Genomic DNA, 22375 nt, shown 5'->3' with positions numbered 1-22375 from the left:
AGCCCCAATTACACAATCTTTGAGCTACTAGCCCAACTTTACCAAGGTACACTCATTTGTTCAAAGGGCAGAAAACCCCTTCATTCAAGGAGCATAAGCTCCAAAAAACATATCAAGCCTCCTAGGGGCACTTTTACCACAAATAAAAGAGCTAACCCGCTCTCAATTTTTCAAGCTTATAAGGGTAATACCAGACTTTACAATCACTTGCCATCAAGGCACAACTTACAAGAATTAAACAGGGGTATCTCGTACCCAGCCTACAGGGCCTCCTCCTCCTCCGTCTCCTATGTCAAGGCATAGCTTTATCGAACATGCATTGCGAAGGCAAGAGTGTGCAGCGATAACATCATTGTGCATGTTTAGATTTGCAGATCACAAAAGAAACATAACAAGACTAAAATTAAAAACTGTACTCAATGTTCCTATAACAATAAGAAATCCGTACACATACTTCCTCCAATGACTTAATGCAGTGACAATTGCTAGCATCTCTAATTCTGTGGTTGTATATTTGAATTCGTGTACTCGTAGCTTTCTACTCATAAAAGCTAAATACGTCACTTTATTGGTCTTCTCAGGTGTTTCCTGGTACGGTACTGGTCAAATTCCGACTTCCGAAGCATCGGTCTGAATAATAAATCTTCGGTTGAACATAGGAATACCCAAATTCACCGAGTTTGCTAGCAACCTTTTACTATTTTGAAACGCCGCTTCCTGTTTATCTTCCCATTTCCAGCGGTTGTTGATTTTGAGTAAATCTTGAAGAGGAGCAACAGTGTCCGTATAACCTGGACAGTGATCTGCAAATAATTCAGTAAGGCCAAGGAACTGTCTGACGTGTTTGATTCTAACAGGTGTTGGAAAGTTCTGTATGGCTGCAATCTTAACGGGGTTCGGTTTAATACCTTGTCCATCTACGATGTGTCTCAGAAATAGTACGTCGCATCGATACAGATAGGTTTTATATCGACAAGGGGACAGGAAATGCCTAGCAGTGGGAAGGAAGTGACCGTGACCTTAATGAAGGTACAGCCTCACCATTTGCCTGCTGTGAAAATGGGAAACCACGGAAAACCATCTTCAGGGCTGCCGACAGTTAAGTTCGAACCCACTATCTCTCCAATGCACGTTCATCGCTATATGAACCTAAACGCATGGCCTACACACTTGGTGCTACTAACCTGAAGTCTGTTCTGCTCGGTGCCCGAGACTTAAACACGTGGGAGAAATTCTCACCATCAGTGTGATAGTTAGTAGGACATTATCTAAAATCACCATAATATGCACAGAAAAATTACTCTTGTGACCTAAAATGTACCAAAGTATGCACTATAACAGAAATTATGACCTAACAGTATTATATTTGAGGTAAAATTCCAGTTGTAAACTCAATTAATGTCAGTTTATGAAAACAAACCATTTAATTTTGAATAATGCTTTTAGTGATTTGGTAGCTTTCACTACATAAGGCGCAGCATCCGTTACGAAAAGCAGTGCATTGTCATGCTGAACGCCTTCGGTCCATATGACACGCGTAGATCTGTTTACTAATGGTAGAAAACTTGACTTTTTCTAAATGTTCACAGTTTCTTAGAAACGATTCAGCTGGACCATTGCCACATGCTGCTGACTTCTCCGCAGTTACTCTTACAATACAGTATTTTACCATCACTCGAGAACACTTTCTCACCACATTATACTCGAATACTTTGCTTGACTTCAGGCATTTTTTCTGAACTATACTACACAGAAAACACACTTCCGACTTATACAAGATTTAATTATCTCTGAGACACACCGGATTACTATGGACAGGCTAAAGTAGCTACAGTACCTGCTCACTGTTGCGCAAGGGTGAAGTTCATATTGTGAATTCCACAGAAGTAGGGAAGGAAGGTGGGTTCTTACCATTTTCCAGGAAACAAAATGTGATGTGTAATTCGAGAAATACAACAACTCAATTGAACACGGATTAAAGAAATTGAATGAGAAAAAGTCTTTACTAACTGAAAGAGTGAAAATATGACGAATATGACCATTTACTGTCTAAAATATGCTCGATCACATAGAAATGACCATTTATGCATAAATATGACTTAACAAAGTACTATCATTCGATATTTTTTTTCAAAACAAGCATGTATATATTTAAGGAACTTATCACAACTTGCTTTACGTCGCACCCACACAGATAGGTCTTATGGCGACAATGGGGCTGGAAAGGGCTAGGAGTGGGAAGAAAACGGCCGTGGCCTTAATTAAGGTACAGCCCCAGCATTTGCCTGGTGTGAAAATGTGAAACCACAGAAAACGATCTTCAGGGCTGCCGACAGTGGGGTTCGAACCCACTATCTCCCGAGTATTGGATACTGGCCGCACTTCAGCGACTGCACCTATCGAGCTCGGTAAGGAGCTTATCAGTCTTACAAAAAAAAAATATGTGCTCCATCATGAAAATCCTAGCCCTAATTATTTCTAACTACTTTTATAGTTTTCAATGATCTTGAGGTGACGGAATTTAGTCCCACAGGAGATCCTTTACGTGCCAGTAAATCTACCGACACGAGGCTGACGTATTTGAGCACCTTCAAATGCCACCGGACTGGGCCAGGATCGAACCTGTCAACCGTCACCTTCTGAGCCACTCATCCCGACACAGGTAGATTTTGTAAAGATGGCCGTAAGGATAAATGAATTATTATTATTATTATTATTATTATTATTATTATTATTGTTATTATTATTATTATTATTGTTGTTGTTGTCCGACTCGTTGGCTGAACGGTCAGCGTACTGGCCTTCAGTTCAGAGGGTCCCGGCTTCGATTCCCGGCCGGGTCGGGGATTTTAACCTTAATTGGTTAATTCCAATGGCACGGGGCTGGGTGTATGTGTTGTCTTCATCATCATTTCATTTCATCCTCATCATGACGCGCAGGTCGCCTACGGGAGTCAACTAGAAAGACCTGCGCCTGGCGAGCCGAACCCGTCCTGGGATATCCCGGCACTAAAAGCCATACGACATTTCATTTTCATTATTATTATTATTTCTTTCTTTCTTTCTTTCTTTCTTTCTTTCTTTCTTTCTTTCTTAATCTGTTTACCTTCCAGGGTTGGTTTTTCCCTCGGACTCAGCGAGGGATCCCCGTTGGGTCTTGATTGCGAACAGTCCACATTGCGAACAGGGCAAAAACCGTCCAGATTCCGAACAACTAAATATACCCTGTCCAGACTGCGAAAAAGAGATTAGTGTTGACGTGAGATACATAAACAGATACAATTTTCAAAACAGTCTCATATGTAATTTTTGTTCTAGTAGCATTAACATTAACTGGTACAATGGGATGTTTTAGATAACCTAATCATATTTTTAAAAATATTTTTTTATTGAAAATATTAAATAATTTAGTTTGAGGTAATCTCACCATTTAGAAGATTACCTTTTTATTGTATAACATAACTATAGGGGTAGTTGTTTATGGTGGATTAGTGAGAGTTGTAATATTATTATTATTATTATTATTATTATTATTATTATTATTATTATTATTATTATTATTATTATTAGTATTAGTATTATTATTATTATTATTATTATTATTATTATTATTATTATTATTATTATTATTATTATTATTATTATTATTATTATTATTATTAGATGCGAAAAAGGCCAGAAAACTGATCACGCAAAGCTCACTTAGAAGTTGTGTATTTCCTTCTTTGCCAGGCAGCCTTCAGTTTTTCTCTCATCGTGGTTCTTCGTTCTTCTGTCCACTTAGCTCCTGTCTTCTTCTTGTGGTTTCTCTCTGACTACTTCCCACTTGTTGATTTTCGTTCTGTAGCAGGTTCGGTTAGCGATGTCGGCCACTTTGATTCCTGATTTTTCCAGGTCTTGGCGGATTTCCGTTGTCCACCTATTTGTTTCGATGTTTTCTGTTGCCTCAAGTAAGATTCTCGTCAGTCTGTTTTCTGGAAGGCGTTTGATGTGTCCGTAAAATTTCAGGCGTCTTTTTCTGATGTCGGCCGCAAGGTTTGAGAGCTCCTCGGTCTTTGTACGAGATTGCAGTCTATATCCTTCGTCAGTCAGTTTTGGGCCGAGAATTTTTCTGATGATTTTACGTTCCTCTTTCAGGATGTCTTCGAGTACTGTTTTCCTGTGGAGATCCAGTGTTTCACTCGCGTATAGTATTTCAGGTTTGATCACAGTGTTGTAATGTCGAATTTTGGTGAAGATTGAAAGGCATTTTTTGTTGTAAATGTTTTGCGTTCGGCCGAGGGCTCTCTTCATTTTCTGGATGCGGACCTCGAGGGCCTTCTGTTCTTTTCCTGTTGGTACTATAATTTCTCCGAGATATCGGAACTCAGTTACTTTTTCAATTGTGCCAAATTTCGTGTTCAAATTCTGGAGGCTGCAGTGGTTGCACATGACCTTGGTTTTTGAGAAGGAGATTTGTAGGCCGAATTTTTCTGAGCATTTCTTGAGAGTTTCGATTAGGCTGATTGCCTGTTGTTCGTTTATTGCAAGGATCGCGAGATCATCTGCGAAAGCGAGACAGGAGATTTTTACATGTCTTCTTGTCATACTTAATAGTTGCCAATTTCCTTGAGCTTTCAGAGCTTGTTCCCATTCTCTCATGATTTTGTCCAGGGCTATGTTAAAGAGTAGTGGGGAAAGTCCATCTCCTTGTCGGACACCGGTTTTTATCTGAAATTTTTCATATATATTTCCCATGAATTTTACTTGGGAGGTTGTGTTGGTGAGAGTTAGTCTGATGATTTTTGAGTCTTGTTGTCCAGTCCGTACTCACTCAGTGTTTGGAAGAGAGATTGCCGGTCAATGGAGTCGTATGCTTTCTGAAAGTCCACGAAGGTGCAGATTGTGGGTTGTTTTCTTGTGTGTCGTAGTTTCAAGATGGTTTTCAGGTTGAGTATCTGTTCTGCACAGGATCTGTGGGGCCTGAAGCCCGCTTGGTAATCGCCTATGAGTGGTTCTAGTTGTTCCTGTGTTCTTTGGAGGAGGACTGCAGAGAGGATTTTGTATGTGACTTGCACCAGGGAAATTCCCATGTAATTGTTCACGTCTGTTCGGTCACCTTTTTTGTGAAGTGGAACGAGGAGGGCGTTTGTCCAATTTTCTGGTAGTTTTTCCGTTGTCCAAATTTCTTGTATGATTTGTGTAAGTTCTTGGAGAGAATTCTTTCCTAGATGTTTAAGAAGCTCTGCTATGATGCCGTCGTCTCCGGATGCCTTGTTGTTTTTCAGTCGTTGTATGTGTCGGTGTATTTCCTCTTGTGTAGGTGGGGATGAGTCTGGGTTTGGGTTCGGGTGGGGTTTAAGTGGAAACCTCTCCGTTGGTTCTGGGCAGTTGAGTAGTGACTCGAAGTGTCTCGCGAGTTCCTGGGTGTTTTCGTCATCTGTGAGTGCCAATTTTCCGTTTTGTTTTCTGAAGCAGAGGTTCTTGGGCGTGTACCCATTTAATCTGTTGCGGAAGACGCTGTAAAAATCTCTGGTGTTGTAGTTGCGGAAGTCCTGTTCGGCCGACTTCAGTTGGTCCTCCAGGTATTTCCTCTTGGTTTGTCTGATGAGTTTAGAGATCTGTCTGCGGACTTCGCGGAATTTTTCTTCGTTTTCAGGTGTACGGTTGCTGATGAACTTCTGGTATGCGTGTTTTCTATTCAATATGGCTTGGTCACATTCGGTGTTCCAAAACGGGTGTCTGCTCTTTTTCTGTAGTGGGATTTGCTCTGATGCACTCTTCATGATTTTTTCGTGGAATTCGTTCCAAGTTTTGGCTGGATTTTTTCCCATGTTTCCCTGAGATTTGATGTTTTTATTTGTGCTGTGTCCAATTTTTTGTTTGCCTTGGATTTCTGGTAGAAGCGTTTTGGGGTAAATTTCACTTTGATTCTTGTTAGATGATGGTCCGAGTCAATGTTGGCTCCTCTGCGGACTTGAACGTTGTGTACTTCTTTTTGTGCTGGGAAGGAGATGGCGACATGATCGATCTGGTGTTTGCCGCAGCAGGTGTTGGGCCATTCCCATGTGAAGAGCTTATTGGGGTTTTTACGTAGGGATGTTGACATGATTTTCAGGTCGTGTTGTTGACAGAGCTCGATGAGGCATTTGCCATTTTTGTTGGTCTTTTCGTGTGCTGAGAATCTTCCTGCGGTTTTTCTGTAGCACTTTTCTTTACCAATTTTACCGTTGAAATCGCCGAGGAGAATGATGGTGTCTTTTTCAGGTATTTTGATGAGTGTGGTTTGAAGTTTGTTCCAGAAGTTTTCTGTTTGTTTCTGATCTTTGCAGTCGTTGGTGGGTGCGTGGGCATTTACAAAGGTATAGTGGCGATTTGCACAGCGAAGTCGTAAGGTCATTAGTCTGTTGTTTATGGGTATGATCTCTTCTACGGAGTTCACGATCTTTTGTGTACGAAAAAGGCCATGCCTAACATTGGTGTGGCTTTTCCTACTGTTCGTGTTGTTTTGCTCTTGAAAATCCGGTAGTTACCATACTCTGACGTCTCCGACTCAGTGAGTCTGGTCTCTTGTATGGCGAGTAGCTGGTTTTTTTTGCTGATCTAATTCTGATGTTAATCTGAGAAGTTTTCCTACTTGTAGGAGTGTGTTTACGTTTAGCGTGCCGATGTAAAAGGGCGTTTTAGTGGGAAGTTTGTCAGAGAGCTCCGACTCTCTCTTTCGTGTCAGTCCGGCTCCTCCAGAATCCGAGTGGCCGGTTGCCGCCTTCGTTTTCAGTTGGCGGGTGGACTGGTTACCACCTGGAGTAATGTTGTTCTTACTTGCACGAATCATGGTGTGCTTGTTCTCAAGCGATTGGGTTGATCCCGAGGGATCGGAGTACAATCAGGTGGGTGAGTTCCTGAAGGTTTTCTGAGGCAGCCGCTCCAACTCGGAGTACAGACGCTGACCAGTTGCCGCACCAAATAGGTGAACAGACGCTACTGAATTTATTATTATCCTATGCCGTTGGCCATCTAGTGGCTCTTCCGCCTTTAGGGGCAGTTTCCCACCCCAAGGGCAAGAGAGTGCCCTGAACCTCTACCCGCTCATCCGCCCTCCGCAGAGGCCGTTGGCACTTGGTAAAGGAGGATCACTTATACCGGTGGTCACCCGGTTTGTGGACGCAGTTTAACGTCATGCCCGGGACATTATTATTTTTTTTTTTTTTTGCTAGTGGCTTTACGTCGCGCCGACACAGATAGGTCTTATGGCGACGATGGGATAGGAAAGGCCTAGGAGTTGGAAGGAAGCGGCCGTGGCCTTAATTAAGGTACAGCCCCAGCATTTGCCTGGTGTGAAAATGGGAAACCACGGAAAACCATATTCAGGGCTGCCGATAGTGGGATTCGAACCTACTATCTCCCGGATGCAAGCTCACAGCCGCGCGCCTCTACGCGCACGGCTAACTCGCCCGGTCGGGACATTATTATTATTATTATTATTATTATTATTATTATTATTATTATTATTATTATTATTATTATTATTATTATTATTATTATTATTATTATTTCATCTCTGATGTTATTATTATTAATATTATTATTCTTATGTCTATACTCTTATTATTACTATTATTGTAACTATAATTATTATTCAATTCAATTCTCAATGCTTGTCGCTTGCGTGATTGTAGTTAAATGTATGCATATATAAGTGTGTGTAGATTAACACTAAAACATGTACAGTAAGAGTTGCTGTATATCAGTTGTGGATATGACATTGTTACATTGTGCAATACTGCTGGCGTTACTGCCAAGTCATCGCTACGTCATCGTGAGCATTTAGCGGTGAGCTCACGTTCTTGGAGATACCTACTGGGTGCCGCCGGCTGTTTCACCATTGCATGTAACCTTTGTCGCGAGGTGAGAGTAGATCATAGTTATTTCTGGCGATTGCGTAGGTGTGTCAACAGTCTATAAAAGGTGGTTGCATATTGTAGCATCAGTCATTATTCAATTGGAAGCAGATGCCACAGTTGGTCGGAGAGTGAACGAGATGGTGAGGCCTCAGTCAGTCATTAGTTAAACGGAAGCTGAACAGTGAAGAAGCCAAATGGATAAGTGAACAGTCAAGGAGTGAACGAGATGGAGAGGACTCAGCGAGTCATTAGTCATTGGTTATTGAGAGAGTGAGGCCACAGTTGGTCGGTCACTTAGTTGAAGATACCGACGGAAAGGCTTACCATGGAGTCATAGAAGGATACACTTACCATGAAGACATTAGGAAGGAGAAGAAGCAGTCACATGGATACTTAGTCGTCAATGAAACAAAAAGGATAGATCACCAAATTAGGCTTGATACATCTACATTAAACACCAGATCAACGGATTACGTCGTAATTACACTCAAAGTGTTGAAGGTACAGTCAAGTGAACAAGTGAGGGATAAATTTCCTGTATAATTGTTAAATGTCCGGTTAAGAATAATTCAAACTCATGCCTAGTTTCTTTCAGTTGCAATGTCATAATTTTATATTCTCATCTGTTTAATCGCAGCAGTTCTCACTATTTTTATTGAAATTGTTTCAAGAATATATTTTGTTCTATCAAATTGAATTATCGTTTTATTTAAACAGTAAAATTCCTTAACCTCAAATTTAATGGGGAAACCGAACGCCATTCTCCTTTTCCCAGAACTTATATGGTATATTGTCACAAGTAAGCTTATTATCCCACACCCTAGATATATTCAAGAATCTTATTCTCTTATTGCTGCACTGAGATGTAGCTGGCGCCCTTAAAATAACGTATGTGTAAGTAAGCAGGTAAGATCTAAGTGTGAGTACAAGGTCCGGCGATTGTGTATTTTATTTAATGAATATTAATTTTCATATTTTTTCAAGTTAAATGCAGTTGTATATATGTAAAGCTAGGAAATGAATTACGTCTACAACAGCCCCAGCATTTCAGAAGTGTGAAAATGGGAAATCACGTTGAACCATCTTCAGGGCTGCCGACAGTGGGATTCGAACCCACTATCTCCCGGATACCAGCTCACAGCCTGCGCCCCTAACCTCTTTCTTTATTGCCAGAGCTGGTTTGTGAATAAATTCAAATCTCCCTGGTAATAATTAAAGCTGCTTTCTAAAGAACTTCAGAAGACTGTAGGTGCCTCTAGTGATGCATGCTGCTGCCAAAATCCACCTAGATAAGCAGCGTGACGTCTATAAAATGATATACTCTTGCTCATTATATTCTCGCTTAAGCACCTCTACGTTATGCCTGGCCGCAATCTCGACTCATTAATGTGTGTCAAACCCAAATCATCCCCTTCAGGTACCCACTTGTTCGCAATATTTTTTTTGCTAGGGGCTTTACGTCGCACCGACACAGATAGGTCTTATGGCAACGATGGGATAGGATAGGCCTAGGAGTTGGAAGGAAGCGGCCGTGGCCTTAATTAAGGTACAGCCCCAGCATTTGCCTGGTGTGAAAATGGGAAACCACGGAAAACCATCTTCAGGGCTGCCGATAGTGGGATTCGAACCTACTATCTCCCGGATGCAAGCTCACAGCCGCGCGCCTCTACTGTTCGCAATCTGGACTGTTCACAATCAGGACAACACCGGGATCCCATCTCTACCACCTCAAGGGCAATGTCCTGGAGCGTCAGACATCGGGTCGGGGGATACAACTGGGGAGGAGAACCAGTGCCACACCCAGGCGGCTTTACCTGCTATGCTGAACAGGGGCCTTGGGGGGGATGGGAGGATTGGAAGGGATAGACAAGGAAGATGGAAGGAAGCGGCCGTGGCCTTAAGTTAGGTACCATCTCGGCATTTGCCTGGAGGAGAAGTGGGAAACTATGGAAAACAACTTCGAGGATGGCTGAGGTGGGAATCGAACCAACCTCTACTCAGTTGACCTGCGAAGGCTGAGTGGACCCCGTTCCAGCCCTCGTACCACTTTTCAAATTTCGTGGCAGAGCCGGGAATCGAACCCGGGCCCCCGGGGTGGCAGCTAATCACGCTAACCATTACACCACAGAGGCCGAATTATTATTATTATTATTATTATTATTATTATTATTATTATTATTATTATTATTATTATTAGTAGTAGTAGTAGTAGTAGTAGTAGTAGTAGTAATAGTATTCTTAATCTGTTTACCCTCCAGGGTCGGTTTCTCCCTCGGACTCGGCGAGGGATCCCACCTCTACCGCTTCAAGGACAGTGTCCTGGAGTTTCAGACATTGGGTCGGGGGATACAACTGGGGAGAATGACCAGTACCTCGCCCAGGCGGCCTCACCTGCTATGCTGAACAGGGGCCTTGGTGGGAGACGGGAAGTTTGGATGGGATAGGCAAGGAAGAGGGAAGGAAGCGGCCGTGGCCTGAAGTTAGGTACCATCCCGGCATTTGCCTGGAGGAGAAGTGGGAAACCACGGAAAACCACTTCCAGGATGGCTGAGGTGGGAATCGGACCCACCTCTACTCAGTTGACCTCCCGAGGCTGAGTGGACCTCGCTCCAGCCCTCATACCACTTTTCAAATTTCGTGGCAGAGCCGGGAATCGAACCCGGACCTCCGGGGGTGGCAGCTAATCACGCTAACCACTACATTATTATTATTATTATTATTATTCATCTGTTTACCCTCCAGGTTCGGCTTTTCCCTCGGACTCAGCGAGGGATCCCACCTCTACCGCCTCAAGTGCAGTGTCCTGGAGTATGACCAGTACCACGCCCAGGCGGCCTCACCTGCTATGGTGAACAGGGCCTTGTAGGGGGACGGGAAGTTTGGATGGGATAGGCAAGGATGAGGGAAGGAAGCGGCCGTGGCCTTAAGTTAGGTACCATCCCGGCATTCGCCTGGAGGTGAAGTGGGAAACCACGGAAAACCACTTCGAGGATGGCTGAGGTGGGAATCGAACCCACCTCTACTCAGTTGACCTCCCGAGGCTGAGTGGACCCCGTTCCAGCCCTCGTACCACTTTTCAAATTTCGTGGCAGAGCCGGGAATCGAACCCGGACCTCCGGGGGTGGCAGCTAATCACGCTAACCACTACACCACAGAGGCGGCCATTATTATTATTATTATTATTATTATTATTATTATTATTATTATTATTATTATTATTATTATTATTATTATTAAGCTTGATGACACTACTTTAGAAATTGTCCCATCCGCACGACGAACTGATAAGGGGGCATTCCCTATTCGTCACCACCGATTTTGCTCAAATTTATAGAACATGCAGGACTTGGCTAGAAATGAAAGTACCCGAAGTGGGAACTCGAGATGGCCAAGCGTATAGAAAATAAAAATAGAAATACAAATGTTGACGCGGCTCTCGCGCCGTATAAGCCACTTACGTTAGTCCACGCGACGAGCAGTTGTTAGCGTAGCGGTAAGAACTCGGACTGGTAAGTCTATGGTCGTGGGTTCGACTCCGCGTGAGGAGACTGTTTTTTTTTTCTGTCAACTTTTATGTTATTCATTTCTTATTACACAAAGAGGTGAATAATTCATTTCATTTATTTATTTATTTATTTATTTATTTATTTATTTATTTATACGCAAAAGGCATAGGAAAGGTAAAAATTGGGATTTCATTGTCAGACTTTTTTCCACCTGCGCCATCCGCCAGGAGCAACCTTCACTTGTCAGATGAAAACGAATCTTACAGCGAAACGACTATTCACGTTTATGGCACATTCCCCAAGGAGGGGAGATAGCCAATAAAGGAGAAAAATGAAGAATTTCTGTTTGAACACGTAGGGAAAGTTCGTAACTCCAAATTTTCTACAATTGTGCGCTCATTAATTCTTTTTCTTTTTGCTAGTGGCTTTACGTCGCACCGACACAGATAGGTCTCATCGCGACGGTGGGATAGGAAAGGCCTAGGAGGTGGAAGGAAGCGGCCGTGGCCTTAATTAAGGTACAGACCCAGCAATTGCCTGGTGTGAAAATGGAAAACCGCGGAAAAGCATCTTCAGGGCTGCCGACAGTGGGATTCGTACCCATTTCTCCCGGATGCAAGCTCACAGCCGCGCGCTCCTAACCACACGGCCAACTCGCCCGGTCATTAAAAAATGACGTCCTATATGCCTTTTGCATATAAATAAATAAAATAAATCAAAATAAAAGAATAATATAAAACATAAAACTATTCTCCACACGGAGAGCCGAACCCACGGCCATCGAATTACTAGTCCGAGCTCTTACCGCTACGCCAGCTACTGCTACGTGCTCATAAACGTATGTGGCTTATACGGTGCGAGAGCCGCGTAAACATTTTAATTTATATTTTTATTTTCTATACGCTTGGCTATCTGGAGTTCCCAGTTTGAGTACTTTCATTACTAGCCAAGCCCGGCATGTTTTATAAATTTGAACGAAATCGGTGGTGACGAGTAGAAAATGCCCCCTTGTGAGTTTGGAATCTCTACGTAGGCGACGTCATCACTGAGCAACTGTCAGTTTGTCACATACAGGCCACGAGGGAGGGCGTCAGTGTATCAACCTCGTGATTCCTTTGCCTTAGCCCCTCTTGACTGTTTTTCCGAAGAGCAGCAAGGGTCTTGTCTAGCGCCGTATAAAGGTAATGCAATTTTTTCGTTAATATAATCGTAGATTACGTATTATGTAGTGCTTTCGAATGTCTTATATATCCTAGCAGAATAGGTGTGAGCGCTCTAAAATATAACGTTTTTTGACAGACAAAGCTCAGATTGAAATTTTACACTTATACTTTTCCAATATAATATACGTTTTACGGACGTGTTCCACAGGCGCACAGTGCGTAATTTCAGGAATCTAGCCGGCCAAAAATCGCATCTCGGAAACTAATGGACCGATTTACATGAAACGTAGTATGTAACTGCTATTATTGGAGATAATTAAGTGTGTGGTCAATCAAGTACAAATAACAAATTACTACACCAGGAATAGAATTAGTAATCTTCGTAACTTTAATCATTTTTCGTTATAGCTTTAAGAAATTAAATGGATGTTAATAATGGGACATGCTGTTTAGAATGTCTAAAAACAGATACAGGAATACACGTACTTGCCAAACAATTTATTCATTAGATGCAGTTACATCAGAATCGCTATCGTCACTGTCATCTCCTTTGGCAGAACCAAATAAAGGAGGCTCAGACAGTAAGTTGAGCACTTCTCGTGAAAGCGGAATCAACTTCCTCTTCCTTGATTTCCCTAAGCTGGTAATATAAGGGTCCGATGATATAAGCAGTCTATGGAAAAAGGTCAGTATTTGTGTCTTTCTGGAAGGTTTCCTATTATCTCTATTCCTGGTCTCCTGGGCTTCCTTGGGGAGTTATCCAATAGGTATAATACAGTGCCTAATGACCTGTCTATGACTCAAGAGTTTGTGCAAAGTTACAGGCATGCAGTAGGATTTGTATTTTTGTAAGTACAATTGTATAGTTTCCTTTGCGTACATGCCAAATGTCACTTTATCAGTGGCATACCCACACAAAAGAGTGTCTACGATGGCACGTAGATGGTTTATTACATTTATATCTACTCCATGTCCGCAGAATTGGAAGCCTCTCTGGAGAATCTTCTAGCCGTTTCCATCATAGGTATTGCCAGTACTTTGCTTCGGATATCAAACAATAGACGCGTTTCATCCCTGAACTTCTGTAGTGAAGTCATCTACAGTATTTATTTATTGCGTCTGTTTTCTAGCTTTTATTGTCTGGATAAATTTTTTAAAAGCAATTAAGTACATCCACCGCCCCTCGAGCCCATAAAATTATTTGTCTATTTTCTCTCGCAATTTGCCTTATATTTCAGTGCTGAGATTTCTTACGTGCCGTAGTTTACCTCTGATTCTGTACAAACCAAAAGTGGCCCCTGTAAACCGCACGTCCCCTTTAGTTCATAAAAGTAATTTGTAGCTTAGTTTCTTCAGCCTTTTGTCTTGAAGTTACATACTGAATTTCACAAAATATGTGTCGCCGTTTTCCCGTGATGGCGTTGAGCGGAGCCGTTCGATATGGCAAACCTGTTGTCATGAGAGCAATACTGTTCTCATAAAATGGAATGAGCTATAGTAGGCGAATGGCATGCTCATCCTGACATTGTTGTGATGCACATCCTTCTGCAAGGCTCATTCTCTGCTCGAACCAACTTTTTTGTACTTCAGCAATTTGTGATCGAATTTTAGCACACAAAATACTGACAGATTTCCTTATTGACTTGGATATATTCTCGGAACAATCCTCAAAGCCTAAATGTTCAATTACAACATTCGCAATATCATCGTTCCGCTTATATTCCCTGCTGTTCCTCAACAGCTCGAAAACCGACCTCCGGGTTACAGAATACATGGCTTCTGAAAAAATTAATTACTCTCATGGTCGCGCCTGGTCGCAGCAAAAAGTCACAGTTTTCTATTCATTGAAGTATAGATAACTCATCCAAAAGACTTTCATTGCGGAAATCAAAGGCAATCTATAAAAGTCAGCTCAAATTTGTACAATTAGATAGCGCTTGGACACCGTATACTTGAATTTTAAGTGCATATTCCGGACAACAGTATAGTCATTTTCAGAAAATGCTACGTACTATATAAAAACACATACCTTCATCTAATATAATCACATTGCAAGCTAAAGAAATATTTAGTTCTGACGTCTTTAATGAGCCATCACATAACTGCGCGCTCGCTCGCCAGAATATGATTCCCTAACGGAGGAGAACCACTTTAGGCCTTCCGTGAGATTAAATCAGACAGCGCGACTTTTCAATACTTAATTACTGTACCCAGGAGTCTTACAAACACGACTCGCAGAAAATGCGCACCAGAGACAAGGGTTGAAAATATTATTTATGGCCGGCTGGATGCTTGAAATTACCCACTGTGAGGCGTTTTATTAAGTTTCAAAGGTCACTTATATAACCGTGAAAATGTTGAAAACTTCAAGATATCCTGGTAAATCAATGTATTTTATCACCATTAAATATAATGCGATATTTATTATATGGTTATGTTCAGAATGAGACACGTTGTAGAGGCTCCCAACTGTAAATATTGCGATGTGTGCTATGGTGTATTATCTGCGCACTTTTTATCGATATTTTGTGTACGGTTGTGAGGAGTAAGGGGGGAGCAGTTCCGGTTCCAGTAGTACTGCCAACTGAATGGAAATGAAATCTGAATTGAATCGATAATATGATCGATCGGTATGAATTTTGCTGAACCTTTGTTATCTTAAGCAAACAACTGTGTCACATACACTTTATACAACATTAGGCCTATATAACATTTCTCGATGCGAATCTTATTCCTGAAGTGAATTGTATAGTTTGGCTTTGCTGTGTAAATAACGCGAGTACGAGTACGCAAAGTGTACGCAGATGTCGCACAGCGATGCATAAGCGATTCATTGTTTGTGTTTCAAAGGTTGCCAGTACGAATCTCGAAGATTGCCGAAGTCGACCAATTCAGCACTAGGGTGTAAATGTATCCAGAAAAGGTGCGCAGATAATATGTAGTTCGGAATTTAAAAATTGGAGCCTAAATATACATCGCAAGAACTTCTTTGACCGGCTTTCAATTTCTTAGCTGAGATATTTAACATTTTTGGCGACTCCTTGTGAACTTCTGTAGCCGCCTTTCACCCGATTTCACGAGGTTACGTGTGGCGGGCTGCTTCGCTTGGAGTTTGAACGACTGTATTGTACCCACTGTGATGCGCACTGCGAAAGTGGAATTATGTGCTATGTCCTGTTAGCTACTGGTGGTCTCAGAATACCTTAGATGTCATGAGTGCCAATGACTGCATGATGGCTTTAAATGACATTTTCCCTAATACTTTTGACTCAAGTTTTGACGGCTGGTTGCTCCAGCATTAAAAGCACTGGGCCCTCTTTTGAGACGTGTGGTTAAAAAACGGTTCCTTCGACTCTGAATGGTATTCGGGGCTTTTCTTTTTTGTTGCTTTACGTCGCACCGACACAGATAAGTCTTATGGCAACGATGGGAGATGAAAGGCCTAGGAGTTGGAAGGAAGTGGCCGTGGCCTTAATTAAAGTACAGACCCAGTATTTGCCTGCTGTGAAAATGGGAAACTACCGAAAACCATCTTCAGGGCTGTCGACAACGGGATTCGAACCCACTATCTCCCGGATGCAAGCTCACAGCCGCGTGGCCCTGACCGGATGACCAATTCGCCCGGTGGGCTTGGTTTTTAAGCTCACAAATAATACTAATTATTACATTCCAAAGATTACTTTTGTTGAATTAGAAAATTAGGTCTTAAAATAACCTGGTTTTCAGTAAAGTTGGCAATCGTAAACAGATTGTTGAGAGATACGTTCAAGTGCCCATTTTTAATGCAGCTGCGTCTCTTAATGAGTAATTACACCTCCTTTCATCTTACATTAAGACTGGTAATAATAATAATAATAATAATAATAATAATAATAATAATAATAATAATAATAATTTTATTTGCTTTACGTCCCACTAACTACTTTTTTACGGTTTTCGGAGACGCCGAGCTGCCGGAATTTAGTCCCGCGGGAGTTCTTTTACGTGCCAGTAAATCTACCGACACGAGGCTGGCGTATTTGAGCACCTTCAAATACAACCGGACTGAGCCAGGATCGAACCTGCCAAGTTGGGGTCAGAAGGCCAGCGTCTCAACCGCCTGAGCCACTCAGCCCGGCAATTAAGACTGGTGAAGCATATTTTATCGTGGATATATCGTATGTGCACATTTTGTACGTTCGTGCATAGTTTGATGTTAAGAGCGAATAGAGTGCGTATTTATAATTTCTTGTGGCGATGATGATGTGGACGTTAAACTAAGCTTATTGCCAGATTTTAAGTCATTTTGTGATTTTGAGAGGGCATTTTCTGTACATATTTCATATATGTTTACGGACGGGAGATACGAGTAGGAACCTGAATATATGGAGAATATAATAGTATCTCAGAGTTTTACAAAATCAGTTTTAGCTGAATAGAAAAAGCGGAGCCATCATTCGTTTCAACTTCATTAGTTCCTCAACTGGGGTTTGCGCCAGGAAGGGCATCCGGCCGTAAAACAATGCCATACAATTTCGTCTCGTCTCATCCCCGAACCCGTATCAGGAAAGAAGGCTAACAGTGAGAGGGAGCATGAATAATGTGTTTTGAGCGTGAAACTGATGTGTACCGGGCGAGTTAGCCGTGCGGTTAGGGGTGCGCAGCTGTGAGCTTGAATCCGATAGGTAGTGGGTTCGAACCAAACTGTCGGCAGGCCTGAAGATATATTTCTATGTTTTCCCATTTTCGCACCAGGCAAATGTACCTTAATTAAGGCCACGGCCGTTTACTTCCCACTCCTAATCCCTTCCTATCCCATCGTCGCCGTAAGACCTGTCTGTGTCGGTGCGACGTAAAGCAAGTTATTAAAAAAAGTAATGTGTTTATATTTAACATTTAAAATATGCTCAGTTTTTGGTGCATATGTTTTGGGATTTCAGTGCGTATATCCGAGCTGAGTGGCTCAGGCGGTTAATGTGCTGGCTTTCTGATCCCGAATTGGCAGGTTCGATCCTGGCTCAGTCCGGTGCTATTAGAAGGGGCTCAAATACGTCAGCCTCGTGTCGGTAGATTTACTAGCACGTAAAAGAACTTTTGCAGGACAAACGTCCGGCACCTCGGCGTCTCCAGAAACCGTCAAGCGTAGTCAGTGGGACCTAAAGGCAATAACAATATTATTCTCGCTACTATAGTTCTATAACTGCTATAATTCTCGCCATTATAGGTGGTTGTTCTCCTGGCTGTTTTGCGAGGTAACCTAATAGTAGCGGCGCAATAATCGACATGCAGTAGAATAATTAATATCGAAGACTTATAAACCCGGTTTATATAGGGTAATACAGTTAATTTTGAAGAATATTAACACTTAGATCTTTGAGCTAGGCGACTAGTACCCAGTGCGGGAACAATCCCAATCGTAGTAAATGGTTTTCCTCTCAGAAAAGTGAGTTCACGGACAAAATTATATTTACATCGTTCAGTTTTCAGGCAGATTTTGTTGTACGGGAGTGAGAGTTGTGTGGAATCAGTATATCTTAGAAGAAACAGACATGGAATTAATGAGAATGATGGCTGGTACAAACAGGTGGGAACACTTGCAGGAAGCTACAAGGAATGAACAGGTAAATGCTGTTGGGATGGATGAAGCTGTACGCATAAAGCGGGTTTGGTGGTGGAGTCACGTGAGGTGAATGGAGTAGAAATATTGTTTCGACCAAGCCGACGATGGTTAGTGAGTTGTAAATCATTTAATATGAAGTTTTGAACTAAATCAGGCCTTAGAGATACCTACAGAGAATTTTGGAGGCAGTTATATAATTCAGAGGTTTGCAGACTGAAAGCTGAAAGGCATAACATTCTACAATCTGTATCTGGGGCCTATATTTGCTTGTTTGTTTGTTAGTTAGTTTGTTTGTTTATCTCTGCTTTCCCATTTTCCACAAGAGGCAAATGCTGGTGCTGTGCCTTTATTAAGGCCACAGTCACCATCTTCCAAATTTGAGCCCTTTTTCCCCAACCTTGGGTCACGAAGGTCCTTCCATGTGCTAGTGCGACGTTATACCACCAGCAAAAATATCTTACCTTTTAACCTGTTGCAGCCTCATTTCTTCCATCTTTTGGAAGGTCTTCTTTGTCCTTGTAGCCCTTTGGCTCTTCAGTGTTGTAGTTGGAGTCAATAATCATTGCCCCAGAGAAGTGCGACAGGCTTCGGCAGCCGGCAAAGTTAATAGTAATGTTATTGGCTTTACGACCCATTAACTACATTTACGGTTTTCGGAGACGCCGAGGTGCCGGAAATTAGTCCCGCAGGATTTCTTTTACTTGCCAGTAAATCTACCGACACGGGGCTGACGTATTTGAGCACCTTCAAATACCATCTGACTGAGCCAAGATCAAACATGCCAAGTTGGGGTCAGAAGGCAAGTGCCTCAACCGCCTGAGCCAGTCAGCCCGGCCGGCTCAATTCCGATCCTCGCCGCTAGATGGGGCAATAAAAAATAAGTACTCAATCTTATTTCAGATCTAACCAGAATTGATTGCCATTTTTGTATGGAACTAAGAACGGGAATTGCTACAAAGTCTACAATAGTCTCATTCTTACTACAGTCTACTATAATACATCTGATTTTATCTCATTTCACTTGTCTGGAATTCCTGCCTGTTTTCGCTTCGCTTCGTTTCGTTGTTGTTTTTCCTGTTGACTCACACTCCAATTATTGAAGGACGACGCATGTTTTATTCTTATTAGTAACTTTTTCTAACAGGTGGCTTCTGACCATGACTCATTTTTACTGACGGAAATGGTGAAATTCTCTGTCCTGTCGATCATATATCAATTAAATCAGGTGCAGCTGCTATCTGCAGCCTCATGCCAACACCTGAGCTGCTAAGCGGGGTGATTCAACCTTACACGGTATGTGAGAATGATGCATGAAGTCATGTTGTTGCTATCGCTCTAGTGATAAATAATACGTTTATTTCGACATTTTCCTTTCCCGGAATGCGTTTTACCAGTGTTGCTTAAAAGCGGCGTGTTTTCATTGCCAAAAATTCTTCTGTCAAAGAGTGGCGATTTTAGATCATTTACAAATTTCCTAGCGACAACAGCCTTCACACGAGAGAACTACGGAGAACTTCGAGCATCTCACAGGGTTTAGCTGGTTTGAACGTGTAAGGGAGCTGAGCATCTCCTGTAAGTGGCTCACTGCAAGAGATCCTCTTGCCAGCGGGGCGCACATCGAGAAGCAGTTGGCCGCAGAGCAGGGCAGCGCGAAGCTTACGAAACTGCGAAGTGCATGTGAGCGCACATTGCCACGCAGGGTCTCGTCGGTTTTCAGAAAGAACATGTTTTCTTTAGACTCTGTGATATTGGGGCATCCAGTATAAAGAGGCTCTTTTTTCTTCAAGCATTCGCGATTTTTCTCATTTTGATAGTCACCTTCACAATTTCTCTTGTGCTGATGGCAACGCGGTTATTCACCTTAAGACAATCGTAATAAAAACAACCACCTTCGCCAGTTTACAAGACTGAACAATATTTCTATGTTAGCGATGTTCGGCGTTCATGTGGACTAAGGAAAAAATCTAAATTCATGATTATTTTTTATATTTTTTTTACGTCGCACCGACACAGATAGGTCTTATGGCAACGATGGAATAGGAAAGGGCTAGGACTGCGAAGGAAGTGACCGTGGCCTTAATTAAGGTACAGTTCCCCCAGCATTTGCCTGGTGTGAAAATGGGAAACCACGGAAAACCATCTTCAGGGTTGCCGACAACTGGGGTTCGTACCAACCATATCCGGAATGCAAGCTCATAGTAAGGCGATTCTAACCGCACGACCAACTTGCATGGTAAATTCATTAATAGGATCAGAGTGGGGGAGAGGGAGAAAATATGTATTTACAAATGTACTGCTAGATTTTCATCTAGTTGCCACAAGACACAAGATACTAAAATCAATCAACATTGACAATCTGTTTTGAACGCGTTATGTTTGACAAGACATGATAAATTATTTTCCGTACTTATCTCTTCACATAAATGTGATGATGGATGACGGCGACGGAGTCGGCGATGATGCTCTCCATAATCAGCATTAGATCTTTGTCTTAAATACTCTATGTTGCAAGAACTTGGGTCACGGATTGTTTCATAGATATTTGAGGATTACATTTTTGTTTTTTTTGTTTTTTTGCTGTTTGTTTAACGTCGCACTAACACATCAGAGGTTTTCGGCGACGGAAGGGTGGGGGATTGGGAAGGTAGCACCCGTGGCCTTCATTAAGGTACAGTTCCCCCAGCATTTGCCTGGTGTGAAAATGGGAAACCACGGAAAACCATCTTCAAGGCTGCCGACAGTGGGGTTCCAATCCACTATCTCCCGAATGCAAGCTCACAGCTGCACGACCCTAACCGCACGGCCACTTGCTCCGTGGATTACATTTTAGGCCTTCCTCTAAACTACCTTATTACCCAGCGTGAATAAAATAATTTATAGCCTAGACTGTAGTGCCTTATTCCCTGAATTTACATACCGATTTTCATTAAATTCTGTTCAGCCATTTTCTCACGATGCATGTACATACATACGTGCATACTGCTTTCCAGTCCACATGATGCACATAGTACCTACAAAACATGGTGAGACGGTACGGCTGCGGTAATTTTCTCCTCCATTTCTTAACTAATTACGCGACATGTGCGCAGGAAACTGTGTTTCGAAGACTGCGCGTGGTAGGCGGAAGTAGGTGCAGAACCGGCCTGCTCTGCTCTGCTCTGCTCTGCTCTGTCCTGTCCTGTCCTGTCTGTCAACTTGCGATGGTGCAATAATTTGTCTGGATTACAAAAATCTGCTCTGCTCTGCGCTGCGCTGCGCTGCGCTGCTTTAGCTGCTTCGCCTGCGTCCCAATGTGCGCCCGGCCTAAAGGCGGGTACAGACATGCGCGCCTAACTCTGTAACGTAACCACGTCGCGCGCCAAGGTTAAACGGGGCAATGTTACGCACCGCGGTTGCGAGGTAAACTTTTCTACCCCGCGCCGCAGGTCGTAACGCGTAACCTACCAGCGTTCCACCATTTGAGACAGTGCAGCTTTGAAAGATGGACTTAGCTGCAGCAGCCTATATTTGTTTGCATTATGCAACTAAACGGAAACATAGGCGATGGTGGCAAACTCAGCTATTTTCACGTAGAACTACAAATTTGCTGGCTGACATGAAGTTTCAGACAGTTAGTGGGCATTATAAACATTTTACTTGTTAAACCTGACCAAGGCGTCGTTTCCGTTTCCAACGCTTTGTGTTGATTTTTGTTTTCGAGTCCCGCGCAAGAGTATTATTGCTTAGGCAATCAAGTCGGAGGTTTAAATGTTTCAATATGGGTAGGTTTTTTTTTTTACAGATATGACGACGATGGTATAGGAAAAGCCTAGGAGTGGGAAGGAAGCGGCCGTGGCCTTAATTAAGGAACAGCCCCAGCATTTGTCTGGTGTGAAAATGGGAAACCACGGAAAACTATTTTCAGGGCTGCCGAGAGTGGGGTTCGAACTCACTATCTCCCGGATGCAAGCTCACAGCTGCACGCCCCTAACCTCACGGCCAACTCGCCCGGTAATATGGGTAGTGAAAGCATAGTAAAACAATTATTAAACACGTTTTTCATCTAGTGAAAATAAACAAGTGATTGACTGTAGCCGACCCTGCTCAGCGATTTTCAAGCCTGACGACGGTTTTCTGTACTTTAGTTTTACAATATATTATTACAGTATTAAGTGACTGAACTGGCCGAAATACACATTTCATCTTTGAAAGGAAGTCGTAATTCTCTGCAGACTTCTCCTTTTT

General features: G+C 42.5%; 1 protein-coding gene across 1 annotated transcript in view; it reads left to right on the top strand.

The window, feature by feature from the left end:
- Positions 1-12444: 12444 nt before the first annotated feature.
- The window catches only part of LOC136864925 (serine/threonine-protein phosphatase 2A 56 kDa regulatory subunit epsilon isoform), an 81003-nt gene continuing 71072 nt past the window's right edge, over positions 12445-22375 (top strand). The window contains exon 1 of the mRNA XM_067142333.2: positions 12445-12570. The gene's annotated coding sequence lies outside the window, so the exon portion shown is untranslated. The remainder of the gene's footprint in view (positions 12571-22375) is intronic.

The sequence above is a fragment of the Anabrus simplex genome, chromosome 2 (genome assembly GCF_040414725.1).
Source record: "Anabrus simplex isolate iqAnaSimp1 chromosome 2, ASM4041472v1, whole genome shotgun sequence".
In the NCBI taxonomy this organism is placed as follows: domain Eukaryota; kingdom Metazoa; phylum Arthropoda; class Insecta; order Orthoptera; family Tettigoniidae; genus Anabrus; species Anabrus simplex.
Note: the sequence above shows the minus strand (reverse complement) of the source record. Positions and strands in the feature narration are given on the sequence as shown.